General features: G+C 44.9%; 1 long non-coding RNA gene across 1 annotated transcript in view; it reads left to right on the top strand.

Moving 5' to 3' along the window:
* LOC131911671 (uncharacterized) overlaps positions 1-9491 on the top strand; it is a 75355-nt gene extending 65864 nt beyond the window's left edge. The window contains exon 4 of the long non-coding RNA XR_009379415.1: positions 9211-9491. This is a non-coding gene — a long non-coding RNA (uncharacterized LOC131911671). The remainder of the gene's footprint in view (positions 1-9210) is intronic.
* Positions 9492-26854: the final 17363 nt, after the last annotated feature.

Genomic DNA, 26854 nt, shown 5'->3' with positions numbered 1-26854 from the left:
AGCCACAAGTGACCACGGAGTCATCTCCAGTCCCATCTTCCTCACGTTGCTTTGCTGCAGTGGGCAGCCATGTATGACAGTGAGGATGTGGAAGGAGGAGATGAGCCCATGTTCCTCTCCCTTCATTCCGCCCCACTTCAGCAAGGTGAAGGCTGCCAGAGGTGGTAAAGTGTGCTTAGTCTGAGGAGGCAACACAGCCTCCCTCTTAGGGAAGGGCTGCCATCTTAGACCACCTGCTGTACTCAGTTCGAGGAAGGACCTCAGGAGTGTGCCATGACAGCTTGAACAGATACAGAGCAGTATCCTCCTACAGACATCCTGTCTGTGGTTTATGGTCCTTGAAGATATCTAGATAATCCTGATGAGCAGTCTTATGATAACCAGATAATCCTGTTCAGTGGGTTGTGGTTTCCCGCCAAAAGTCTAACCCAATGGTTTCTAATGTGGTTTTGCACACCAATAGTCTCAAAAAAAATCACCTTACCCCATATCCTTTCTACCCAATCCCAAGTTGCCAATTTCCAGTTTGCAGTTTTTCCCTATAAAAAAAAAAAAAACTCTCTACACCTGGGCTCGTGGCTGCCGCCGCCACATTTCCTTCCATCTGCCATGTGGTGGCCCAGGTTGAACCTGACAATAAAAGGACCTTTATGTCCTTGCCTCAGAAACCAGCTCCTTGGTGGTCTCTGGGGGTTTTGAGAAACGGGTACAGCAACAGTAGTAATGGCCCTGCTCATTCAGGTGTCTTTCCTGCTGCTCTGGGAAAGAATGAAGTGTGTGTGCAGCAGCCCCAGAACAGGTGTTTAATTCTGTGACTGCATATTAGAATTCATGGTAGTGCTAGAAAAATAGTCATTTTCTTTTCTTTCATGTAGAATGATGTTAAACAACAAGTAAGAAGCATTGTGACAAGTTGAAGGAAGACCATCATGAAAGGGGGAAAAAAAGACATACATTTTAGTACCATTCATAGCACGCTTTTCTGTAGTTTGGACCAGGTTCCCACATTTTAGTACCTTTCACGGCACATTTTTCTGCCTTTTGGATCAGGCTTCTTGGATCATTTTATGTGCACGTTACCTGAGTGGCCCCATGAAAACAGCCATCGAGCAGAATCGCACAGGCTCAGCACGCGTGTCATCTCCTTGGTCCTCTCTCTGCTAGGTTGTGACAACGCTCTTGTCACTACTCTTACTTCCCCAGCAAGCTACACTTCTTTATGATTTTCTTCTCAGCTCATGCTGGGTATTTCTTTTTTTTCCTGGTGATTTTAAAGAACCTCCTGCTGTCTCCTTGCTTCAGCCCTCTCTGCTCCCACCATTCTATCCCTCCCCCCCCCACCCCCCACCCCTCTCAACACTTCTGGCATTTCAAGGATACAAACAAATCCATCAGGAAACCACCAGCGCTGGCCTCTAGTCGCCTGCTGTGAATGCTACCTATGCTGTGGCCCCGGCAGGGCAGCCTGCTCTCAGCGGGGAGTGTTTTCTGCTATGTTGGAGGGGAGGGGTCCCCAAGAGCTCTTTGTCTCAGAACTCCCCTTCTGTGGGGTGGCAGTAGGGTTTCAAAAGTAGCCTTGCTCTGTGGATTGCAGCCAGGGTGGCTGAGGAGAATAGCGAATGTCTCTGCAAGTTTTCAGTGGTACATTTCTGTAAGTGTCCGTTCTTCAGTTTGCCAGACGGATTCTTCCCTCCCGCCTCTGTAAGCAAGCACACAGTATAGGGCTGGAGAAACGGTGGGAAGCGGTCTGCTCCTGTGTGGTGAAAGACAACAAATGGAGAAGCATGGAGAGAGGGCCATATGGACGCCAACCGTTTCTGTGGATGAGAGAGAGAGAGAGAGAGAGAGAGAGAGAGAGAGAGAGAGAGAGAGAGAGAGAGAGAGAGAGAGAGAGAGCTAGCCCTCTCCATATGTGCTGGCTATTCTGGCCTCAGCTAATAGAGACATGAGAAGGCCTGAAACACTCCTCAGGACTGGGACATGGTGGCATTTTTCTAGGCTTTTGTTCTTGCTTGCCTGGACTGCCAGTTTGGGTCCCAGCCAGCCTCAGACCAGGAACCAAGCTGTTGATGATGCAGTTGTAGCACTAAGCATGCTGTTGTTGTTTTTAAACTAACTAAGTAGGATGAGACGACGAGAAGGACTAGTATTTGCTGCACACAACTTCCTGACTGCATGGCCTCAAGGGCCATGGAGACACTGGGTCATCAGAGATGGCTGGATGGGCTCGCCCTGTGGTCAGACACAGTGCCAGGCTTCACACGGTTTTCCTCATTTAATTCTCGTCAAGAAGCTGCATGATGTGGACATCAGCCTCCACTGGGTCCCGGGAAACTGAGGTTTACTGAGAGAAGGCAATTAGTTCAAAATCAAATTAAAATGTAGAAAACCAAAGGTAGGATTTCTACCTAATTTCTTTCTTTCTTTCTTTCTTTCTTTCTTTCTTTCTTTCTTTCTTTCTTTCTTTCTTTCTTCCTTCCTTCCTTCCTTCCTTCCTTCCTTCCTTCCTTCTTTCTCTCTTCTTTCTTTCTAAAGCATAATTCTTTCTACTTAAGATGTTAGCTCCTAAATGACCAAACTTGAAACATGTCCTTTTTTCTCTCCCTTTTACTCCTCCATCTATTCATCTACCTGTCTCTCCCTCCTTTCTTTACCATTCAATTTTCTTTTAAAAAATCTTTGCTCCATTTATTTAATTATTGTGCATACGTGTGTGTGTGTGGTGTGTGTGTGTGTGTGTGTGTGTGTGTGTGTGGTGGGGGAGAGTTACACATACCTTGCATGGTGTGCAAGTGGAAATCAAACTTACACAAGTTGGTTCTCTCCTTCTCCCTTGTGGGTCCTAGGGTTGGGATTCAGGTTGTCAGGCTTAGCAGCAGGTGTCATTAAACACTAAGCCACCATTCTGGCCCATATAATACACTTTTCTAAGGAGTGTTTTCAAGTATTGATTTCCCATTCTATAACTGCAGAACCCGCAGAGGCCAGTCCTAGTTAGAATTATCCTTTGCTTAGGCCCTCTGTCACATGCCCAAACTGAGGTACTCAGTCTCCCTGAGCAGAGCACCGGCTCTTCTGCTCCCACCCCCTCTCCCTAGAGGATCCTTCTCTACCTTATTGTCTGTTCTAGATCACAACACTGCATACTTTCAGCCACAACTGGCAGCTAACACTAATTGAATACTTACCATTGTACCATTGGTTTCTATAGGCACATCTCCTGTTTCAGCCTAACATGCCCTCGGATCAAGGAGGTCAAGTTTGCAGGACAAGGAGGTGCACATAACAACTGTTGTGCATGGAACTTGTCCATGGCACATGGGTCATGGTGTGCTCACATTCCTTCAAATTGCTCGTGCCCACATTGCTCTACGTCTTCTGAGTACTTGGGGATGGCTGCCCATTTCAGACTCACATATCTGATTTTCCCAGTGTGGTGAAGGAGTTCAAAGGCTGAACTTGCATCTCACAATTCTTCATATGTTTGCTCAAGTTAAAATTTCCACTCACTGAGCCTCTAACATACCAGAGTATTATAAACGGGCTTCTCCTGCTCCCTGCCTCGGACTGTGTGGTGTCAAATATACAATCACCATTTAGCTTCTCTCTTGTCAAAGACTCTGCTTGACTGGCAGATGCCACTCCTCCAAGCAGGGCTCTTGGTTTTAGGCTTCCTGACTGTCTACACAGAGCCTGACTTTCTCCTCTAGAGGAGAAAGGAACATGGTAGATCCTTCATGGGAGGGAGGAATGGGCTGTCCATGGGCCAGGAGGCAGCTGTCACCGCCCCCTACACACACACACACACACACACACACACACACACACACACACACGCACGCACACACGCACACGCGCGCACGCGCGCGCGCGCGCACACACACACACACACACACACAAATATCCTGTGTGCTGGAGCTCTGTTACATATAGACACAGCAGTTGTCATGAGGGGTGGAACTAGAGACTGTGCATGCACAGACACACACAAATATCCTGTGTGCTGGAGCTCTGTTACATAGACACAGCAGTTGTCATGAGGGGTGGAACTAGAGACTGTGCATGCACAGAGAGGAGGAAGTGGGCTTGGTGACCTCTACCAATAGTTGCCTGATCAGGAGTGGATGATGCATTTGTTCTGACAACATTAATGAACTAGAAGGAGCTGCCTGGAGCGTGTGCAGGAAGGATTTGGGGGCCATGTCCATGCTTAGGAAGAAGGGGCATGGGTATGCATTTGTTTTGCATGTAAGGCTATGGTGCTGTGAGTTCTTGATTTGACCTTTATTAATGTATTCCCCCGCCCCCATATCCACAGGAGGTAACTCCATGGTGACTGACAGGGATGGGTGACCATGGTCATAGACTGCATGAATATATCAAAATAGCTTGGAGGAGGGAACTTACAATGGAGGGTGGAGCTGTGACTAGTGTATGTGGACTGAGTCATGGGAATGTACAAGATGGAACCATAGAAAAGAAGCTATGCCTGGGAGCCCAGGAGCCTCTCTAGGCACATGTGATTGTATAATGGATTTGAAACTAGGAGAGCCAGAAATAAGAGATGTCTGGGGAAAAGTCCACAAAGCTCAGGGCAGAGATTCCCACAGTATAAAGGTTAACCCACAACACTGCTACGTGGGCCTGCTCACAAGACAGGCTGTCCTGACCCAGCCTGTGGGAGTATTCATAAGGGCCAGGTGTGGAGTGGAGCTGCCACACTAGATACTGTTCTGGGGGTTATATCAATAATCAAAACAGACACATCCCACCTTTGCTGAACTTCCCCTCCAGAGTCTCACGATCAGCACTGTGAGAAATGGCACCTGCTCAAGGTAGGCAGACTATCCTCTTTTAGAAACAGGGACAATGAGGATGGTGGAGGTGAAGGAGGCTGCCCGAGCTCACGTGAGAGCTGGGACTCAAGCCAGGTATCTTGACCCCAAGACCAGTGGCTGAGAAGGGAACAGGAGGGTCTTACTCAATGCTTCTAATCTGGCCTGGAGCCTGCATCAAGGCAGTGTAGTTTCATGGTCTTCCTGCTTTTCTAGCCTTAACCACTCAGTTCCTGCAAGGCTTCTTTACTTCGGCACGGCACCTCCCTAGACGTAATGAATAATATTTGGAGCTGCAAACCAGAGAGCATTTAGTGGTCATGAAGGCTTGATAAAATGTGTACATGGTTTTAAATATTCCATTGTGATGCACGGTAAGACTTGGTTAAAAATGAGAGCACGTAAAAGCCTGCCCCATTTGATTGATGACATACCATCAATATTGATGGCCAAGAGCACATTGGGAAGTTGGGAGGCTGTATTTCTGCTGTGTCCTGCTAACATCCAAGTCTGCAGGATGATATATCGTGTGGAAGCCTGGGTATCACGCTGCTGTTACACTGACATTAAGTAATGATAATGGGGCTCAGCCTCAGTTTGAAGTAAAATCAGTTTTGAGTGAAACATGGGCCAACAGAGTCTGTGTTAGGGAGGGTGCTGCTCACAGGGTCATTTGCTATAGGACTCTGCTTTAGCTACCCCTGCATCTGGGGCTGCCCTGAGAGAGGAGGATGGGACAGTGCTGTGCCATCCTGTGATGTACCACTCCATGAAGTGATGGAGACAGAGTTCAGAATGATGTGCCTACAAGCCAAGGAATACCTTGGATGCCTGCTGATGCTAGACACTGGAAGAAGCAGGGAGAGATCCTCCCAGGAGCTCTCAGAAGGAGTGGCCCTGCTTATAGTTTGATTTGAGGTTTCTAGCCTTTGGATTTGGGGGGATTTATTTCTGTTGTTTTTAAACGGCCAGTTTGTTACCCTGCTATGTTAGCCAAAGGAAGACAATAGAAACCCCTATAGCTGTATGACTATGGGTGAGTTACCTAAACTCTCTGTGTTTGCTTCTTCATCCACAAACTGGGGTGGCCTCAGAGCCCTTTTCTCTTTGGGACAAGGTGAAGATTAAACATGGAGATCCATAGAGAGAATTTAGGACCTTGTCTGCATTTAGTAAGTGCTCGGATCTGACCTGCTGTTATTATTCTCATGCTAGTCCTCAGCATCCTTATTTAGTGCTTCTGGCCATCCATAAGGCTTATTGCAAACACGTCCAGAGAGTGCTGGGGAGTTGGCTCAGTGGGTAAGAGCATTTGCTGTGCATGCATGAGGACCTGAGTTTGAATCCTCAGCACCCACATACAAAAGCTTGGCAATGCTACACCAGCCTGCTACCCCAGTGTTGAGGGATGGAGACAGGAGGATCCAGGGAGGTATCTGGACAGACAGCCTAGCTGGGACAGCAAGCTTCAGATCCGGTAAGGTACTTTGTCTCAAAAGAATAAGGTGGCAGGCAGTAGAGGAACATGCCCAACCTCTTCCTGTACCCTCCACATGCACAGGTTCATGTGGACACACACACAGTCACAGAAGTAGGGGTGTGATGCTGTAGTCTTTTCTCAGCAGACCAGTGGTTCTGAGAGATGTAGCAACCTTGCAAGGATACAGATAATCTGTGGTTGAGTTGGACTCAGGATTCCCTGGCTTCAGACTTGATCTTATTTCCATGAGTAATGTTATCCATGTGCCAAGCACTTCATTAAAATGAAGATGCTTTTGTTCCTTACAACAATCGTGCAAAACAGATACTTTACAGATAAGGAACCAGAGACCTGGGGACCTGTCTGGTATCCCACAGCTAACAAGTGGCAGCGACAATATTCTCTGCAGCAGGGTGAATAATGACACCCCTGAGGTGCCCAGGTGCTAACCCCTGGAACTTGGAAATGTTTACCTCTGTGGGAAAAACATGGAGTTTTCTGTAGTGGCCATGGCTCTTCAGATGGGGAGAGTGTTGTGCTTTCTCATGGGCCCATCAGTGTGATCACTGGGGCCTTTATAGAGAGACTGACAGAGGACAGGAAGGTGATGATGAGCTGATTACGGAGACAGAGATGTCAAGCTGTTGTACCGCTGCCTCTGAAGACAGAGGAAGAGGCTGTGAGCCAAGGGGTGTAAGACATGTCACCCAGAGGTTGCAAAGAAACAACAGTTTCTTCTCTGTGGCCTTCTAAGACACGGCACCCCAGCAGAGCCCTTGCCTTGGCTGTGGAAGCCCACCTTGGACTACTCCAGATCTCTATGAGTGTCACTAAATTTGTGGTAATTTGTTACAGCACTGACAGGAAAGCAAGACATCGTTGTATTACTTTTCTTGTCGTTGTGACAGGACACTGGGCAGGGAAGTCTGCCGTGGGAAGTGTGGGGGCTTCTCTCCACTGTCCGACTGTCCATCTCTGCTCCGGCACTCTCCTCTGCATCTGCCCAGAGCCCCTCCTCCAGGATAATTGGAACTTTTTTTTCCCCAGGGCCAAGAAACCTAAAGCTCTAACTCAGCTAATTTTAACAGTGAAGAGAATTCCTTATCTCTAATAATTACACATCTTGAAGTAGAGACTCCGGCCTTTCCTTATCATTTTATTCTGACAGTCTTTGCATAATGTCTTATCTTCCAGGCTTGCTTTTCAGGTGGCCATAGATGATCTTGATACACAACTAAATCTGAGTGTCTTGCAGTGGAGAGGCATTTCCTCTCTTCTCCTATCCCCTTCCTCTTTCTCCTCTTTCCAGGAAAAGGAAGGCTTTTCCGGGTCTTTCTTTCCCCACATCCTCTCTGCTGGCCTCATGTTCTCAGGGGCTTAATTACTGGCAGTGCATATGGGTCAATGTAATAGACTTGGACCGTACATAAGCTACCTTCTGGGAAGACAATACGGTCCACTTCCCTTGAGGAACATGGTTCTGTAAACCATGTTCTACAAACACAGGAACATTCTGGAAGGGATGAGTGATTTCAGGGTTGGAAGCTATACCAGTCAGCTTCAAACGACTCTTGGCATGTACTTGGACTTCCTGCTCTGCATGGGAAATTCAAATCTCCAATTCAGAGTCAAAGAGCATGGTGCTTATCATGCATGCTAACTCAAGCTGACTGCTTATGACTATCCGGGTAAGATGCTGAGGATGCTAGCCACATCTGGGCTCAGCATGAATGATGGCCGTGACTGATTAACAATGTCTGCCAAGGATGTGTGTGCTGGGCTGAGAGTTAGAAGGAAAACTTTCTGCCTTCTTTTCCTTAAAAGAATAGGGTGTGTATCTGTGTGCATGTATGTATTCATATGTGCATGTGTGCTTGTGTGTGGGTGCATGCATGCGGAGGCCAGAGACCAACATGCAGTGTGAGCTTGCTGATTTGGCTAGGCTGGTTGACAGCAAGCTCCAGGGAACCCCCTGTCTCTGCCTCCCCAGTGCTGGGTTTAAAGGCAGCTTGAACTTAGGTCCTCATATTTCCCCATAAAGCGCTCTACTGACTGTGCCATCTCCCGAGCCCTGTGACTGACTGTAAAGCTCCAGGCTTCATTCCTACATGGCTCTACTTCCCAAGGACTGCTGAAGACCTCAGTTTTTAGAAACTGTGTTGACATATTTCATCAGTGTGGTGTGCACACAGGGTCTTTGTCCGTCTGAGTTCTCAGAGCCCCCTGTACAGCCCCTGGATTTTCTCTTGGCTGGATCTAGACAGTATTCAGTAGCAAACTGGGCATTCAGGAACGCTGCTCTCTGTTCCCACGGCACCATCAGTGTGGAATTGTTGGCCAGGAGGGGAATATGCTTTGAGAACAGCTCAGCAATAGCTTTCGCTTGACTTCAAAAGAGGCTTCAGGAGCCTCACTTTCCTGCTCAGAGACTTCATTCTCAATAAAGGGAAATCTCCCTACACTTGTAATTCTGGGATTCTGGGTCAGCCAAATGAGCAGTATTTTAATTTGAAAACCTTAGCCAGTTATCAAGAGGGTGGCTTTCTTCCGGGTATCAGCGGTTACCATCTCTGTATGGGCCTCCTCCTCCCTCCTCTCAGCTTATCTTTGGATACTAGCCCAGCCCAGCTGCCTCAGCGATGCCATCTCCCCAGGCATAACAATAATGGAGACTTTTTCACAGAGCAAGTCTTCATTATTCTGAGTTTTTGTCTGTTTGTCACATGTCCAACTAATTTCTCATTGTTTTCAAAACAAAGCGTGATTCTGGGAAAAGGAGGTTGCCGTGGTACCTTCACGTTTCCGACTCCTCCCTCCCTCCCTCCCTCCCTCCCTCCCTCCCTCCCTCCACTCTTCCTCTCTACAGCAAATAAAGTAGTTTTTTTTTTTTTCCAGGTTATGTTTGACAAATCTCTGGACACAGCCAGATAATTTTGCATTTCTAGATTCAGTGAACCACATGACAAAAGTTAATTAAACTGGCTGGGGTCGGAGTATCTGCTGGTGGATCGGGAACACTGTCTCTTTCCTCAGAATAATCGCGGCCCACGTAGACGCCTCCAAGCCCTCCTTGTTGTTTAATAAATATGCCATTCATTCCTTTACTTAGAGATCCTCACAAACCACTGTTTTAAAATTATCAGTAAAGGCATTTAAGGATCACACCTTCCCAACAATTCCGTGCTGGTGTTTGCTCTTCCCAAATTCCAGCATAAACAATTCCCAGTGTACCCCAGTCTAAATACTTTTGGTGAGATTTTCCCCACAATCTAACAGAGTGGTTATGTCTTTCCTGATTTGGGACAGGTTCCCAGGTACTGACTTGAGGTCCCCAAGATCTTGAATTGTGTATCAGTCCATCTAGGCTGCACTCTGCTGCAGTAATGGACACTCACTGCATCTTGCTGACTTTATACAACAAAGGATGATCTCCTGCTCCTGTTGTGTGTCCATGAGGGTTGGTTGGGGACTTTACTTGAACCCTGAGTTGATGGAATATTTTCTCTTTCTATTTCATGGAGAAATAAATATAATGAAGCATGCTTAGGCATACCAAAAGCTTTCTTCTGAAAATGGCACACTTCCCTTCCCCTTATATTGTTAGTTCAGTATAATGGCATGTGTGTAGTTAGGAGGGACGTGGAGACCCTCAGCTAGCACTAAAGTTGGCTTAGGTACATATTTGAAGGTTCTTTTCCCAATAGATGACATCAAAGCCAGATGGCAGGACACTGTCTTATGGTTCTCTATGTGATCCAAAGGTCATATAGTTATGGTGACAATTTATTTCTGGGCCAGAAGATGTTTATTTGTAGCAAGGCATCCAATCAGGGAAGTCCCTTACCAAGAGCCCAGGATGAAGCTGAGCAGTGAGCCAGCTTCACTGGCAAAGTGAACAGTGCCCATGCAATAAACTGGGAGGTAAAAGATATCCAGGAGGGGCCATGCGGTGATGGTGCACACCTTCAATCCTAGCACTCGGGAGGCAGAGCCAGGTGGATCTCTGTGAGTTCGAGGCCAGCCTGGTCTACAGAGTGAGATCCAGAACAGGCACCAAAACTACACAGAGAAACTCTGTCTAAAAAAAAAAAAAAAAAAAAAAGACATCCAGGAGGAGTGTGGATGGGTCAAACTTGGAGTTTAGACACTCAGAGATGCTCTTGACTGCTCTTTATCTGACACAGTAAAATCCAGGAGCTATGTATTCTCTCCTGGGATGGCACAATTAACAACTGGAATGTTGAGCGAGAATAAGAGACTACTCATCTGTTCCAGACCCAGAGAAACTAATGTCACAATTTCAAGTGTTTCCTAAATCACTCAGAGATTTTACGGAACATGTGGATTCCTGGTGCTACTCTAGGGATCCTGAGGCAATTGCTGAAGCTGGGTTCTGAGCATGTCATTGACAGGTAAAGCCCCCAGCTGTTGTGGTAATTTGTGGGAACACTGCTTAGAAAATTTGCCACAGGCCATGTGACAATCAGGGAGGCCGTGATCAGAGGACTGTGGCATCAGGAGAACACTGCTGCTCACTAGTTCTCAGTGCAGCTGTCTCCAGAGGTGGGACATTCACCGCTCTGGTTATACTCTAACCCGACAGTGGTCAAATGGTTATTATTCAGGTATATGCTAAAATTCATTTCTCTTCCCATGCCATCCACCCGATAAATCAAAGGATATTAGTAGTTGCCGTGTCCAGGATGTTGCTTTTCATAAATTCCAGAAAAAAAATATGGCCCCATTGCATAGGAATTCTGTGGCCGGATCGGAGAGGCTGGACAGTCCATGCCAGGAGAAGGCAGACAGAGCACCGCCATGCTTGCCGAAATGCAGGAAGGCTGTTTCTTGTGTCTGTGTACAGCCTCTCTCCAGAGTATTTCAGAAACTGTCGGGGTCCCGGCAGAAGTTCTAACAGCAGATGAGTGATACCAGTGTCCAGTAGGGTGCCTCTGGCACGTAAGTCACATGTAGGTGTGTGCTTGCAAATTGAGATACACACTTCATTTGTGTGAAGGTGAAATGAGCTAACACAGGGCGCTCTTAGAAACACGTCGGGCAGGAAGCCACCACTTGTCCCATGCTAACTTGTATCACCTTGGTTGTCATTCCAACTTCTCTCCCACCATAGGTGTCATTGAACGGCACAGGAAGGAGTAAGGAGATCGCACAACTGTTGTCTGTAGACAGCCTTAAGAGTTAGACCAGAATTTGCCATGATTGGTTCTAGTTTTCATTTCGTTTGGATGGAGGGCCTTGGTCTACTTGAACTCCAGATTTTATTTTCCCATCAACCTTTTGTTTTACTAAAAAAAAAAAAAAAAAAAAAAAAAAAAAAAATGCAATCGTAAACTCCAATATAGCAGTGAAACTGACTGGTATTAGGAAAAAAAAAATCTCTCAGACAAGCTTTTCGAGCACTCCATATTGACCCAAGGTGACTTCCCTGATGGGTACATCAATGACAGAGGGACAGAGGTTAAGCCAAATAGATTTGAGATCTGAAATTGGAGCCTCGCAGCATGCTCTCTGTGTGCATCATTGACAGCCTCGAGGGTGGGGACAGGTCCAGGAAGAGCAGCTGCTGCGTGGCGTGTGTGTGTGTGTGTGTGTGTGTGTGTGTGTGTGTGTGTGTGTGTGTGCTCAGAGCCTGGCATTGCGTGGCATCTGCTATTAGGAGAGGAAGCCCGCAGGGTCCCATCATGGAGGAAACTGACAAGGTCAGATGGCCAGCCCCGAGCACTGGCCATCTTTGCGCATGCCTAGCATGCTCAGCTCAGGAATGTAACTGCCCGACCCCGAGTGTGCATCTCTATGTGTGTCCAGCACACAGAATGTGCTCAGAGTTCACAGCCTTAGCATCGCTCTGCACTCTTTGGCCAGGAGTTAGCAGAGATACAATATAAACTGTAATTTGGCTCAGAGAAGCAGAGAAATTTCAGCACAAGAGAAAAATTATCTCGCAAATAAATAAGTCCATCCAAATTACTGAGAAGGACTCCAAGAAAAGATCTCCATCCTGCTGAGGACAGCTTTTTACCAAGAGCAAGCTCAAGGTTACCTAGGCAGTGAGTCTATGGGGGGGGGGCGGCATGATGAACCAGGTCTGCCCCAGGGTCACTATCAGCTCCAATGAGGGTTGTGCTCAAAAGGGACTGAGCTGGGGCAGCTCTCATGGGGTCTAAGGCTTGTGACTTAGGGACAGTGACCACTGGAACTGCACATCATTACTGAAACTCACTGTGGGACAGGCATATATTTTATATACATTGAAACATTTGGCATTGTGAGGGGATGCAGTCTATCATGGTGGGGAAAGGCATGGACTCAGGTAGTTCCATGGAGCCTGTTCATATTTCTGCAAACCAGGAAGCACATAGCACTGAGGGTGTATGGAGAGGGAGATGGGGTGGGGGGAAGGGATGGAGAGAGGGAGAGAGAGGACAGAAGTGTCTCATACACATCCAGGGCAGAGAGTGTAGAGGAGTTGCTGGGCAGCCACAACTCCCTGTCTCTCAGCCTATCTTGGCTTGTAGATCTGAGCTCAAGTGGCTGAGTTCTGTAGCTGTGGAATTCTTGCCCTAGGCCTGCTCTCTGTCTCTTCTGTGTGTCCCCTGCACTACTGGTATGCAATGGAATCCTTTCTTGTCCTGAAGCTTCAGAGTTCCTAGCTGCAGAGTCTACCATACACTGCTTCTTAGGTCAAGAGGGAGAATCCAAGTGGCTGTACCCAACCTACTCATTGGCATCCCTTGAGTCAGTAGTGACCACTGTAGAAACTTTGCTGTAATCAACATGGGATTAGAGGCTAGTAGGGAGGTCTGAGAACTGAGGTTTCTAAGACAGACAGACAGACAGAGAATGGGACCACATGAGCAGACTGATGAAGCCCATGGATCTCTTTTCGGAATAACAATTTTTAAAAGATTTTTTTTTATTCTATATGTATGGGTGTTTTGCTGCATGTCTGTCTGTGTACCACATACTTGAAGTGTCCATGGAGGCCAGAAGAGGGTGTTGGATCTCCGGGCATTAGAGTTACAGAAATGAAGGTGCCGGAAATCAAAACCAGGTTCACTGGAAGAGCAGCCAGTGTTTTAACTTCGGAGCCATCTCTCCAGTCTCTTTGAATGACACTTTAAATTACAAAACGAGATAAATACGCTGTGGGCTGGTGACATGGCTCAGTGGGTCAAAGTGCTGGCCACCGAGCATGATGACTTGAGTTCAATCCCCGCATGGTGGAAGGAGAGAGTGGACTCCAGCGAATTGTTTCCCATCCACATTCACAGATTCCTGAGTTCTGCTCACTGACCGCCTCTCTCTGTTGCAGTATTTCTCACGTATGTAGGGTGGGGGAGGCAACCAGTGAAGATTTCTTTAGGAAAGTGTAGAGTCACTGGGTGGTGGTGGTGCATGCCTTTAATCCCAACAATGGGAGGCAGAAGCAGGCCTCCAAATTCAAGGCCAGCCTGGTCTACAGAGTGAGTTCCAGACAGCCAGGGCTACACAGGGAAACCCTGTCTCGAAAGACAAAAAGCAAACCAAACAAAAACAAGTGTAAAGTCTTCATTTGTCTGATTCGAGGTCTGCTCCTGTCAGACCAGAAAGGGAGAAACGGAAACTAAAATCACAAGCTCACTTCTGCTGTGCTCTTGACGCGAATCTTCCACCCACTAAAATTCTCCAAGAACCATCAATTTAAAGTAAATAATGTAGCATGCCTGAGCAGCACCCTCTTTAGGTATAAAAGGGAGTTAGGGTGTGAGCCAGCCACATGAAATGAATATGCATTTCAGATGCAAGCTTAGTGTCTGAAATGTTTAGGATAAATGAGTGGGGCTGAGTGCATACCACTTCAAGTGTTTTCTAGATGCCACTTGGCTTGCTAAAGAGGTGAGCCTCAGCGCATCTCTGTCCTAGGTAGAGGCTAGTGGAATTGTGTCCACTGAGGAGCAGTCACTTTACTGAGACACTCCTCAGTTCGGAACCCCCTGGAGTGAGGACTCTAGCTGGTCTGCCTGGCAGGTGAGAGGTCAGAGCAAAGGGAGTTGCCCAATTTAAGGCCTAAGTGGGGCTGGAATAAGGAAGTATAGCCCCAGACACCAGGAAAGAAGAAGTTAGGGGCTATTGTAATCTTTAAGGAGGAAGACCTATAGCCCATGGTTGGAGACAAAACACTGGTGAAGAGCGACTGCCTCCTGGTCAGCAGAGTGAGCTCACAGCCGTTAGTCGAAGACATCAGACATCTGCTAAAATAAACTGAAGACGAGAAGGGAAGAAGAGAAGCAGAGCAGAGCTGAAGGGCCCGCCAAACACAAGGGCAACTGAGTGCCTGGGGCAGACAGGGCATGGCTAGGCTTCTTGGGGAAGAAGACCTTTCTTACTCCTGTGATTCGGGTCTCGACGTCCTATGGAACTTCCTGTCTGGGACTCAGATTCCTCCGGCGGTATCTGGGGCATAGGACCAGAGGAGATTTTACACCTTACGTGGAGGTAGGGGCACTGTTACAGGAAATACCTTACCGGGTATCCTGCTCCACAGTCAGGTTTTTGTCTCTTCATGTGAGTAGCAGCACTGTTTAGCGGGTGACAGCATGGGGCTTCCGGGCCACCATTGGAATCTCAGCATTACCTTGGGCAGGCGATAATCTCTTTAACTCCCATTTGTTTTGTTTTGGTTTTTTTTTTTTTTTTTTTTTGTAAAACGGATGTGATAACGGAAGTTTTTTATGGGACTGATATGAAATTTACACAATTGATGCAGAATGAACATGTGCAAAGTGTTGATGTACTCAATATTGGTGCTTAGAAAATAGTGAGTCACTCCCAATATATATGTATATATATATCTATGATATGTATGTATGATATTAAAAATTCTCTTTTTACTGATGACTGGGGCTGCAGGTTGTATATACACACACATACACACACAGACACACACTTACACACATAAATGAGTGGGGGGTGTTGCACATAATCATCCCTCAGTGTCTATTGGGGACTGGTTCCATGACCTGCTGCATGTACCAACATTTACATGTTCAGCTATGAAACAGTAGTACTTGCACATCACCTGTGCATTCTTCTGTCTATCTTAAGTCACTCTAGACTCCTTATAACACCTAATACAATGCAAATGCTGTGAAGACAGCTCTTCTGCTGTGTCTTCTTACGAAATAATGACACAGGAGAAAGTTATGTTCATGTTTAGCACAGACACAGTTTTGTTGGGATGTTTTCTATTGACAGTTGATTGAATTCATAGCTATTTATCCCATGGATATAGAGCTCATAGATGAGGATTTATCTATCTATCCATCCATCCATCCATCTATTATCTATATCTTATCTATCTATCTATGTATCTGTCTATCTATATCGATCATCTATTTGTCATCTACCTATCTATTATCTATCTATCACACATCTATTTATATTATATATATGCACACATGTATTTGTTTAATAAAGCAATGTTGGCATTATTTCAATGACCTCATTAATCCATTTGCTGACCTGTTCTGGACTCATGTGAACTTGGATCTTGAGGTCTTTGCTTTGTTCTATTCTGCTGTGTGACCTTGGATGACCACCTGGATCCATTGCTTATGAGTTTTTTTTTTTTTCTTTTTTTTTTTTTTTTTTTTCCTGAGACAGGGTTTCTCTGTGTAGCTTTACGCCTTTTCCTAGAACTCACTTGGTAGCCCAGGCTGGCCTATGAGTTTTTTTTTAACCTCAGTTGTAAAGGGGACTGAAGTAACTATGGCAATAATGTCTGATATATAGTAGGTATATGGTTTTTTTTTTTTTTTTCTGTTGCTGTGATAAAACACTCTGATCAAAAGAAACTTAGGGTAGGAAGGTGCTTATTTTAGTTCACAGTTCCAGAAGGGATGCAGCCCATTGTGGTGAGGAAAGCATGGCATAGGCCTGCTGGGAGTCAAAAAACTGAGACATAACATTTCAGCCACACACAGGAAGCAGAGAGAGAAAGAACAGGAAGCACGGCGAGGCTAAAAATCCTCAAAGTCCAGCAAGGTTCCATCTCCTAAAGGATCTATAAGCTTCCTAAACAGCACCACCAACTGGTGGCCAAGTATCATGACACATGAGCCTATGGGGGAAATTTCTCATTGAAACCACCAACCTATACAGCAGGTGATAATACTTTCCCATCACCTTCTGAAGTACCCTTTGAAGTTGAACCTTGAAAGAATTTACTCTTTATTCATCCATTATTTGAGAACCAACCTATCTTGTATTTGGCCACAGGCCGTACACAGAGACCAAAGGAACCTGCTCTTGCCCTTGAACGTCTTGATGTTTAAAATTCCACATAGCCGTGGAAATACTGCAAATGAAAGGTATTGTGTAACACTTCTTCGGATCCATAATTGCTACTCAAGTAGCTTGGAGCAAAGCTGATCAAACCTCACTCTACTTAGGGCTTGTGATAAAGTGCAGAGTGGTGAAGGGGATTTGGGTAGGACTCTCAGACTGTACTTCTGAGTTTCTAGAGGCTGCTGCTGCTGCTGCTGCTGCTGCTGCTGCTGCTGCTGGTAGTGGTCCATGGACTGCACTCAGAATAGTGACAACTCAGTTTAGGAGACCATAGACACCTGTAGAACCCAGTCCCTTCTAGCTCGCAGCCTTTGCTCAAAAAGCTAGGTCCTTTGGGTACTCAGGGCTGAAATTCACATTGAGAAACCTTCCTTCTTGTGCACTGGGAAGATTTCTTCAGGCCTGTCTTATTAGTTTGTGCTAATTTTCTTAGTGTGGTGGCTAATCTTGGTTGTCAACTTGACTGCGTCTAGAATCAACTAAACTCAAGCAGTAGGGTGGACCTGAAAGGGATGTTCTCAATTATGTTATTTGAGGTGGGAAGATCCACCCTAAATCTAAACCTGGTGGCAGCCCACATAAAAGGACATGGACAAAGGAAGCTTTTGCCTTTTGCCTGCCCCTACTCCTGCTGTTCAACTTCATCTACCTTTTATAAATGCTTTCCTCTGCTGGTATTATAACCTACTTCTTCCAGATTCCAATGTAGACTGCAGAGCAGTAGCTCTAGGAATCCTTTGGGACCCCAGCACCAAACTGGGACTACTGAGACATCCAGCCTCATGGACTGAACAGCTACTGTATTTTTGCCTTTGTACTGGGAGACAGTAACTATTGGACAATTGGACCACAGCCTGCAAGTCACTCTAATATATTCACACATACATACATACATATATATATATATATATACACACACACACACACATTACACATCTATCTATCTATCTATCTATCTATCTATCATCATCTATCTGTCATTTATTTATCTATCATATCTCTCTCTCTCTCTCTCTCTCTCTCTCTCTCTCTCTCTCTCTCTCTCTCTCTGTGGGAGTGTATGTATGTGTCTGCATTCATTCTATCAGTGTGTTCCTTTGGAGAACCCTGACTAATAGAGATGCTGTGGGTAGCTCATAGAGAAATCGAGCAGAACTTCCCTGAAGGACATGTGAAGGGCCAGAAGTCCATACTTGTGCATTACAGTCTATGCCAGGGCTTCTTCAGCTTTTTTTCTGTTTGTGACTCCCTTTCATCCAAGAAAAATTTTGGGCAACACTAAGTTTGTAAATGTATAGGATAGGTACACAAATCAAACATTTTCTAATAATAAATCATGTAGAAATTTATTTTAAAACAATTCTTTGGTATATGTACAATTTTACCATTTATTAAACACAAGAGCACATTTTCATACTAATGAGATAGATGTACTGGTTTAGTTTTACATAAAGAATCAAACCTTGGCTAGATATTGTTCTGTAGGACATAGAACATCATCAACACTGTTTAGACCTGATGGCTATTTTGATTTTATAATTACCAGTCCTGAACATGCATAGTTTAAAATGGTGGAAATATGTTCAGGACCATTGTAGAAACTGTTGAAAAGCTTGTCCCAATTTTTAGCCAAAATTCATTAGACGATCTCAAGTTAGTAATTTAAATAGCAGTTTTTTAAAACCCTATTTTCTAACACAAAACACTGCCAATATATTCTGGTTTGATACATGCTGAGGAATAACTGTAGGAAAATACCAAAAATGTTTGTTTTCTGTAATTCAATTTTTATGTTTCTCTAAGAGCAGACAATTTCGTATGTGTAGTAGTTAGAATACAGTCTGTAACATACAAAATCCTCAGATCTGGGCTGGCTGTCTCAGGGACTGTGACAAGAAACACCTCTGCTTCGTGACATATTTTATTTTGAACTAATTTTTGGTCACGGTGCATTTAGACACATTTTATTCTTGCTAGATCTTTCATTACCCCTTATGGAGTTACCACATGATGCTGGGGCCTAGGCTACAGAGTCCTTTGGAGAGTTGTAGGGGATGAGCGCAAGGCCATCTGGTCCAGCCACTCACTTCCTGACCCAAAGGAAACTGGATTCCTCTCGAGGAGTCAGACCCCTCTTCCAGACTCAACTTTGAACCGCTGAATCTGAAGTTGGATCGGTTTCAAGGAATGGCCCAGACTTTGACTTATCGTCCAGGTGGATTTAACCTGTTTACTTCTGGTAAAATGGTATTTGGAAAGAAAATCCTTGTAGGATGAAGCATCAGAAAGCTTGTGGGAGGAGTACAACACTAAGGGGATAAGTCACTTGTGTTTTGAGAAAGCGCTCCTCATGTTGCAGTCTCTCGGCATCCGTGGACCTAGCGGCAGCTTCCGATGTCTGACTTTCTGCACATCAGGCCTGCGCCAGGAACCTCCCATAGGCCATGTGGTTCAACAGGATGGAAGGAGACATTTTTGTTCCAGAGATGAGGTGGTGCAGAAGCTGATGGAGGTCAAGTGCCTAAGGCTACTCAGGGCAAAAGAACAGAACTCAAATTTGAGCCCTGTGGTGGTTTGATTGAGAAATGTCCCCCATAGGTTCATGCATTTGGACACTTGCTCCTCCATTGGTGGCCCTGTTTGGAGAGGATATGGAACCTTCATGATGTGAAGACTTGCTAGAGGAACTATGTCATGGGGAGGGGGTTTGAGGGTTTATAGCCTCATGCTGTTTCCTATTCTCTCTCTCTCTCTCTCTCTCTCTCTCTCTCTCTCTCTCTCTCTCCTCTCTCATTCTCTCTCTCCTTTCCTCTCTCTCCTCTGTCTTCTCTTTCCTCTCTCTCTCTCTCCTCTTTCCTCTCTCCTCTCTTTCTCTCCTCTCTTTCTCTCTCTCCTCTCTCTCCTCCTTCCTCTCTCTCCTCTCCTATCTCTCCTCACTCTTTTCTCCTCTTTCCTCTCCTTTCTTCTCTCTCTCCTCTCTCTCCTTTCCTCTCTCTCCTCTCTTTCTCCTCCCTCTCTCTCCTCTTTCCTCTCTCTCTCTCTCTCCTCTTTCCTCTCTCTCCTTTCTCCCCCCTCTCTCTCCTCTTTCCTCTCTCCTCCCTCTCTCTCCTCTTCTCTCTCTCTCTCTCTCTCTCTCTCTCTCTCTCTCTCTCTCTCTCTCTCCTCCCCCCCCCTCTCTCTCCCTCCCCCTCTCTTCTCTCTCTCTTTCTGCTTCATGTGTATGGATGGAATGTGAGCAGCCGGTTTCCTGCACCTACTGCCATACCATGCCTTCTCTGCCATCAGTGGATCCCATCCCTCTGGAACTGTGGTCTAAAATAAACCCTTCCTTCCTTAAGTTGCTTTTGATTGTGACATTTTACCCCAGCCATAGACAGTTATTGAATTCACACCTCCAACAGTTTACCTCTGGACCACTCACCTCCAAGCCCTATACTCCCGACTCTCCATAGTCTAGCATTCCATGTGCCAAGCATCTCATCTCATCTCCTACCACTCTGGAAACTGGCAGCTTATTAACTCTCAAGGAAGTTCATTTCACTCTGAACAGTTTCTTTTGGCAGAAAATTCTTTGCTCTTGGCATTGGCACTCCTTCAAGAGTAAACTGAAATGACCCAGCAATCCCACTCTAAGCGATCTGTCCAAGGGAACCGAAAACCTGTGTTTGCACAAGCGCTTACACACAGGTGCCCACAGCAGTGTTAGCAGAGTGACAATGAGCAGAGACAACTTAATGCTCACCAGATGATGAGCAGATTGAGAAACAGCTACTGGTGCCATGAAACACTAGTTAACAATAAATATCAATTGCTGGTTTGTGCTACAGCGTGGATGATCGTCAACACATCACGGTAGATAAAAGAAGGAAGTCACCAAATGAAGAGTGCTCACTGCTCATTCCATCGACATTAACTGCCCAAGACAGATGTAGCTGCAGACACAGAGCTGACCAGGAGACTCTAGGGCCTGCAAGGAAGTGGGGACAGACAGGAAGTGTTAGGATAGGAGTTTTCTTTGGAAGAGAATGTTCTGGAATTAGATGGTGACTATTGTATATAATTGTGAATACCACAAAAGCCACTGAGTTAAACATAGAATGCCGTGTTTTATGGTATATGTTATGTCTCAATAAAAATAATTTAGATGAAATAATCCCTCATTCCATATTTTAAACATAGGATTAAATCAAATGAGTCTATACATATCTGAAACTGCCTGGCTTGTCAGTGCAGATTCTCTTGTCCAAGATAAGCAGCAGCTCTGATCCCTTCAATCCTCCTTCTCCTCCACCTTTCTTTCTTTTTTTTTTTTTTTAGAGGATGGGTGAACCAATGAATTTCTTTTTCGAGACAGGGTTTCTCCATGTAGTTTTGGTACCTGTCCTGGATCTCTGTAGACCAGGCTGGCCTTGAACTCACAGAGATTCGCCTGGCTCTGCCTCCCAAGTGCTGCGATTAAAGGCATGTGTCACCACCACCCAGTACTGAATTTAAGCAGGCTTACTTATAGGAACAGGACAAGGGCTTACTTACAGGAGCTTAGACAATTTACCACCAAAGAAAATGTCTGTCCTTCCCCTAGCAAGCATTAACAACCTACCAATTCTCAGGAAGAGGTAGAGCCTTGTGAGCGCCTCCTTCTTCAGGATACTGAAGGCCAAGTCTTTTGCTGATCTTGTGCAGTCAACCACAGCTCTGATGTTTCAAGAGTGCGATGGGAGTGTTTCTTACATGAGCTGCAGTTGTGATCAGTATTGCTTTCTTTCTTTCTCACTTGGCCCACATGGACAATGCCGTTCTTACAGCAGGCACCCCTCCTAAGCCTAGTGCTGTTGCGACTGCAGACTGGACTCAGCAGGCTACTGAAGAACAAACCCTACCCCTCCCTGTAGTCTTTGTCTAGTCAACCTATATAGTTGGCATTCATGGACTGTACATTTTTAGTTTTGAATTATTATCTTCTATGATTCATTATTTTTTTCTAAGAAGCACAAAATAGATTTTTTTATTATCTTTGAAAACTTAATTTGAATGCCGAATTGAAAATAAAAAGAATTCAAAAGAACGAACCATTATTGCCCTTGGTAGATTGTAAAAATCACTGTAGTCCTTAACTATGCTGTGTGTCCTTGCTGACTTGGCTTTGAAGCTTTTTCCATCAAGGGGGAAAGTTGTCTACTCATCTCCTGAATCCAGGCTGGCCATGCGACTTTGCCCAATAGAATGTGGCAGATGTGCCAGCGTGCTCACTACAGAAACTTCCTGCTTTGGATGACCATGCTGTTTAGTTGGCATGAACAAAGCCAAGCTTGTTTCTGTGGGATGAGATAGAGGTCACCCAGGTGTGCATGTTGTGCCAACCCTCAGAAGGGCAATGTCCAAGCCAACCAGCCCTTGGCTAAAGATGCACGAAGGACCCCAAATGAGATGAGAAAAAGCAGCCGGTTGATTCCAGGCCAAATTGTCAACCCTCAGAAATGTGAGCTAAGCAAATGACTGCCGTTTGAAGCCATGTTAATTGTATGACAAGACTTAAATGAGGCATTCCCTGTCTGTCTAGGGTAACGAGACATGAAAGAGCTCCAGCCCTTCGGAGCAGACTCACAAGTCACCAGGCACACACTGACCACGCAGCCTTGCTCCACTTTAAAGCCCACAAAGAATGTGAAGGAATCCAAAGGGCTGAACTTGTGAGCGAGGAACTGGTCCTAACAGAGCTGGTCATGCACTAAAAATTAGATATGCCCAGAACAAGAAAATGTGAAGTGATGAGTCAGAGCCAGAGCCAACTGAGGTATTGCCGTTTTCACTAAGAGCCTTACACCAACAATAGTACAATACTTTTTAAAAATGATAGGAAATGAGTAATTTAATATGTGATGGGGAATTTCAGGGATGGAGCCTCTCAAACAGACAGGTTGACACTCACTCACGGGAATATGAGAATTAAAAATGCAGACTGCAGATTGGACACCACAGAAGAAAGGAGCTTTGAACTTGAATCAGGCCCTAAGAAACCACAAAACTGAAACAAAAAGAATTTTAAAAATGACAGGAAAGGGGGTATGGACTAGAGGAAGGAAATTTAATACAGCCGCAGTAGTCTTTGGGGCTGTATCAGATAATGAAATAACCACTTTTCTTTCCTTTTTTTTTTTCTTTTTGAGTGTTAGGTAGAAAGGAGAAATGGTGGCAGATGAATAGCTGCAATAAAAAGTACGGGGTGAACATTTCAAAATTGGATCCCAGCAGCTCATTGTTACAAGAAAATTTCAGCAAATGCTAAGCAGGATTTTTCAAAAGGAGAAACTCACCTGTAACATTGTTGTCAGACCAATAGAAGCAAAAGAGTTCAAGAGAAACTGTAAAGTTAGCCTGAGAAGAAAATGAATGCCTGCTAGATACCAGGAACGGTGTGAGAATCGAGCAGGCATTTCAGAGGAAACAATGGGGACCAGAGACAATGGAACGGAACATTTAGAGGGCTTGAGATACAAATAAAAATTTTCACCCCAGAGCTCTATATCCAGCAAAAATACACTTGGAAGTAAAAGCAAACCAAAGACACTTCATTTAACGAGGGAAACAGAACGTTCATTGCCATCAGATCAGACTGGCAGGGAATCGAAAAGAAACTCTGGATCCAGGCTGAAGAGAAATGATACCAGATGGGAACTCAGGGATACAGGAAAGACTGAAGGGCTTCACAAAATGTGAATGTGTAGGTAAACCTTAAACCTAAGTTATAGGTTTTTTTTTTTAAAGATAGTCTCTTTATGTAGTCCAGGCTGGCCCAGAACTTACAACCCTCCCATCTCCACCTTCTGAGTGCTGGAATTACAAAAGCGAACCACCAAACCCAACTAGAAATTATTTTATTTATTTAATTAATGTGTATGTGTGTGTTTTCTTATGTGTGTACAAAGGTGTGTGTAGTGTGCATACATGGGTGTACAGGTGTGTATGGAAGCCAGAGGTCAAAGTTAAATGTCTTCTTCAATCACTCTTCTTTTAAGTTACTCTTATTTTAAGATAGAGTCTAACACTGATCTGGAGCTCACCAATTTAGCCAAATTACCTGGCCAGACAGACTCAGGAATTGTCCTGTCTCTGCCTCCCCATGGCTGGGATTATAGGCACAAGTCACCATGCCTTGCTTTTACATGGATGTTGGGGATCTGAATTCAGTCCCCCATGCTAGCAGAGAAAGCACTTCCATGATTGAGTAAATATTCTTATACATACTAAGTATATAAAGGAATATTGATAATTAAAATGAAAACAATGACTACATGTTATGGGGATCTCTGATAGTAAATGGAAAAAAAACATGCAGAATAGCACAAAGGGTGGGAAGGTGTAAAAGAGGCGGCTGTTGGAGAGTGCTTTGCTCTGAATGAAGTGGTGGAGTAGTTAAGTTAGTAAGCATACAGATTCTTCAATACCGTAGCCAGCCGGTGGCCAGGTGTGGTTACAAAGCCAGCTCTCGACTCAAATAAAATGTAGAGTTTTACCTAATTAGACTTGAAATGACAACTCGAAGCGAGACCACCTTTCCCCTTGCAACCTTGATTCTGCTGTCCTGTCAGGACTGATTGCGATTTTAGGTATACAATTTACATTAGATTTCAAGACTTAGCATGAGGAACGTTCCAGGATGTTAGATCTCTCGGTAAGATCTTTTATACCTGCTCTTTGTTGAAATGATAGTATACTGAGTGTATTAGGTTAAAAGTATTTATTATTAATCCTTGTGCGTCTGTCGTGTGTGTTTGCATGTGTTGCGTGTGTTCATGTCTGTGTGTGCAGATGGGCATGGATATATAGTCATGGTTTTGGAGGTCTGAAGTCACTATCAGGCATCCTCTTTGATCACACTCACTTTATTTATTGAGACAGAGTCTCTCACTGAACCCAGAGCTAGCCCGTTCTGGTTAGTCTGTTTTGCAGACGTGTTCTGGGGATCACCTGTCTCTGCCTCCTGAGCGTGGGGATCACAAGCTGCCACCGTGCTTGCGTGACTTTAACATGGGGTCCAGGGAGCTGAACTCTGGTCCTCATTGCTTCCACGGCAAGCACTTCGTCTACTGAGCCATCTCCCTATTCCCAATAAAAGAATTATTAATGTAGTGTCAATTATTTCTCTTAATTTTGTTAATATAGCTGGGGAGTTTAGCTTTCCCGTAATATATATATACATGGCTCAAATTAGGTTTTTATAGATAGGGCTACTCTGGAGAAATCACTAAAAATATAGCACAAAACGATATAACTAAGAGTCTAATAAGGGAGATAAATTGGAATAATGAAAGGTATTCATTTTACTGAGAATAATATGGAAGGAAAGAACAAAGGAGCAGACAGAATAAATGGCAAACAAATGCCATGAGGGAAGAAGTAAGCGTAACCCTACCAATGATCATATTAAGTATAAGTGAGCCAAAGACTCCATGTTTTCAGATGAGATAAAAATGTGAGAATTATATGGTGCATATGAGTGACAATTTCACTTTGAAGACAGACTGCAGAGGAAAAGACAAAGAGAGACATACCAGGTTAAGAGGAATTGTGACAGTTGGTGTGTCTAGGCAGTCTGCAGAAGAGGATCTCGACACACCAGAGGTAAATCGGAGTGCCTCCATATGGTCCGTTTGTCAAGAAAACACAGCAGACTGATATGTGCCAGTATGGAGCAAAAAGTCACATAACTAAATAAGCAAGTTCCGAACCTGGGTCCAAAGAGATGATTCTGTGGGTAAAGTACTTACAGGGACTTGAGTTTGACCCTCCGAACCCATGTAAAGACTGCTTGTAATCCCAGCACCGTGGAAGCTGGGACAGGCCTGGGGCTCACTGGTCACCCTGCCTCGACTGCTCCACAAGTGAGAGACCTGATCTCAAAAAACAAGGGGGATGAAACCTGAGAAATGATACCTGAAGTTGACCTCTGGCTTCTGTGTGCACAGTCATGCATGTGTACATTTACCTGCATGTGTGTAAACACACACACACACACACACACACACACACACACACACACACATTTTATAATCATATTGAGCTATTTTAGTACTTTTCTCCTGGTGGTTAAAAGAAAAAAATATAAACTTTACAAATTCAGTAATAAAAGTAACAAAAGAAAGAAACAAACAAACAAAGAAAGGACTGCTGCAATAAGACACCATGACCAAGGAAACACCATGACCAAGGAAACTTGCAGAAGAAAGAGTTTACTGTGACTTTATAGTTCCAGAGAGTTATAGTCTGTGACTATCATGGTGGGGAGGCAGACGTGGAGCTTGAGCAGTAGCTGAGAGTTTATATTCTTATCTCTAAGCACAGGGAGAGAGAGAGAGAGAGAGAGAGAGAGAGAGAGAGAGAGAGAGAGAGAGAGAGAGAGAGAGAGAGAGAGAGAGAGAGAAAGCACAAGCTACCTGGGAATAGCATGGACTGTTGAAACCTCAAAGACCACCCAGGACTCACTTTTTCCAACAAGGCCACACTCCCTAATGCTTCTCAAACAGTTCCAACTAGGAACCAAGCATTTGAATATATGAACCTATGGTGGGCCATTCTCATTCAAACCATCACATTGCCCTTCTGCCTGGACCCCATAGGCTTATAGCCACATCACAACTCAAAATGCGTTTAGTCCAACTTCAGAAGTATCCATAGTCTTTCACAGTCTCAACACAGTTTTAAAAGTCCAACGTCTCATCTGAGACTCAAGACAACTTAATTATAACACTCTGTAAAATAAAAATAAAAAAGCAGCTCACATACTTCCAACCTACAATGGCACAGAACAGACATTACCATTCCAAAAGTGAGGAATGAGGGTGTAATGAGGAAATACTGGACCAGAGCAAGACTGAAACCCAGCAGGGCAAACTTCAAATCCTGTTGCTCTGTATCTGACTGCCACACATTGCCCTGTCTTGGGTTGGTTCCACTCCCTATGTGCAGCTCTCCTCAGTGGGTATCTTGTGTCTTTGACATCTCCAGTGTCTTGGGGTCCCCCCCAAAATCCAGGCTTTTCTCACAGTTTCACACACTGTCCCCCTGCACAGGGTAGATGGAACCTGAAAAGTGATACCGGAGACTCCCCTGCCTCATACCTAGTCTCATCTGCTTCCCTTAACCATGGAAGAAGATTCCTCAATCCCCCTTTACTTCTCCATCCTACTTTAGA

This window comes from Peromyscus eremicus, chromosome 5 (assembly GCF_949786415.1).
Source record: "Peromyscus eremicus chromosome 5, PerEre_H2_v1, whole genome shotgun sequence".
Taxonomy (NCBI): Eukaryota; Metazoa; Chordata; class Mammalia; order Rodentia; family Cricetidae; genus Peromyscus; species Peromyscus eremicus.
Note: the sequence above shows the minus strand (reverse complement) of the source record. Positions and strands in the feature narration are given on the sequence as shown.